Here is a 2,206-nt window from a genome sequence, read left to right as displayed (position 1 = left end):
CAGAGCAGTGTTGACTATTGATCTCAAACCAAGGGGAATGCAGGACACAACTTATCAGGTGAGGCCAACTGGAAGGGGCTGGGACTGTAGTACAACAGGTCATTAAAAATTACCTGTGACCAAACAACAGATGGGAGCATTCACGTTCATCCAGACACTGCCTCAAAATCCACTTATTATAATCATGATACCAACTGTATGCATCTCACATGTCTGACTAATCAGCAAGGTCATCCCTTGGTGAACGGAGCCCTAGAAAAAGGACTATATGGGTCCTCTGTTGCATACTGGTCTGTCCTAAATCTTCCGAGTGCCTAGTACCTTCTCCCCTGTTTTGCTCTCATCTTGACCACTAACCATCTAGATAGATTAATCATTTGTTTTTTCACACTCTGTCTCACTTTTTAGCTTTCTTCCATGCTTGTAAGACATCTTAATCCACCAAGACTCCACTGGGATAAGTTCATAATAAGTATCTGAATTAAGTCAGGGGTCTGAGGGGCAGTTAGGTCCCCAGAAGTCATAGGGTTCTAGATGCTCTGTGGTGCATGTTTGAGCTTTTTTTTTTCTTACAACATTTTGATCTAATGATGGCCTGAACAAAATACATGAGTAAGGAAATAAATTTAGTCATTTTTTTTGGGGGTGGGGGCAGTGGAAAATACTATGTGTTTAAATTAAAATGTTCAAAGCTAACAAAATAGCAGTTCCCCACTAAAATGAGAACAGAAATGCTTGCCAGGATATATAAAGCTGGGAATAGTGCATGACTTTCTACCCCACCAAAAAAAATGTCCCTAATGCCTACCCCTCTGGTGTTAGTATTCTGAATTTGGCATTATGAGATGAAAGTCGAAACAGAAATGGCCAGAGGCATATAGCATATAGCTGAGGGTCTGGGAAAACAAACCAAAACATATGGTGAAACTTACAAAGAAATGGAGACTGCATGCAGGCTCCCCACAGAGGAAATCACAGGAAAAAACTCAAACGGATAACCAAGAGCTGGTAGATGCCAACACTACTCAGTGCAACACTCTGCCACTGATTAGTGGCTATCACACACACATCCTGCACAGACCACCACATGATATATTTATGTGGCACACTATGATGGGATGTGAAAAGAATATGGTCAGTTGCTGCTTACAGGTACACAGCAACCCTTCCCCATGACACACACACTCATTTTCAATCACAAGCAATCTCCATACTCATCAGTTACAGCCACTTTGTTGACTATGCACACCTGAGATATCTGATTGTGTTAAAAAAACAAATACAGTAAAGTGTTCCAACTGGATCACACAAATCCAAACTACTTCTGTAAATCCCAAATAATGACTGCTTAACTTGAACAAATAAAACAGTGTCAATCACTTTCATCCACTGACAATGCCTCTACCCAACAATTTTTGGGTCTATATTAGATAAATGAACAGGGTGGCCACGGTGGTGCAGCGGTTAGCGTTGTCACCTCACAGCAAGAGGCTCCCTGGTTTGATCCTCAGCTGAGGTGCCTTCTGTGTGGAGTCTGCATGTCCTCCCTGTGGTTGTGTGGGTTTCCTCCGGGTGCTCCGGTTTCCTCCCACTTCCCAAAGACATGCTGTAGGTGGATTGGACACTCTAAATTGGCCCTATGTGTGAGTGCATGTGTGTTCCTTCTGTGGAAGTTTGGGTGCCGAGCTGGCAACTCGACAGCATAAAACTCCACTGCTAATCACGAGCAGACATGTGATCTGCTGTGGTGACCCCTAACCAGGAAAAGCCAGAAGAAGATTAGATAAATGAATGCTTAAATGTTCGAATCTCTACAGGTCGACCTTTAGAGATCGAACAGTTAAGTGTTCGAATATCTTAAAATAAATCTAAAACAAAAAAAACGAAAGGGTGTAAGGAGGGGGTCAAGCCATCTTGCACCCCCCACACCCTCTGCTACTTAAATATACCAACTCCAAGATCACGCTACAGTGTAGGGAATGGGAAATTTCCCATTTCCACTCTACCGTGCACTGAAGTGCGATCTCGGAGTTGGTATATTTAAGTAGAGGGGGTGGGGGATGCAGGGGGGCTTGCCCCCCTGATAAAACCCTTTCAGTTTACCTTTTTTTTTCTTCTTTCTTTTATTACATTTTCGAACACTTAAATGTTCAATCTCTAAAGGTCGACCTTTAGAGATTCAAACATTTTAGCATTCATCAGTGTA

The sequence above is a fragment of the Protopterus annectens genome, chromosome 13.part0 (assembly GCF_019279795.1).
Source record: "Protopterus annectens isolate FY-2018-M chromosome 13.part0, PAN1.0, whole genome shotgun sequence".
Classification (NCBI taxonomy): domain Eukaryota; kingdom Metazoa; phylum Chordata; order Ceratodontiformes; family Protopteridae; genus Protopterus; species Protopterus annectens.
This window is presented reverse-complemented; position numbering follows the sequence as displayed.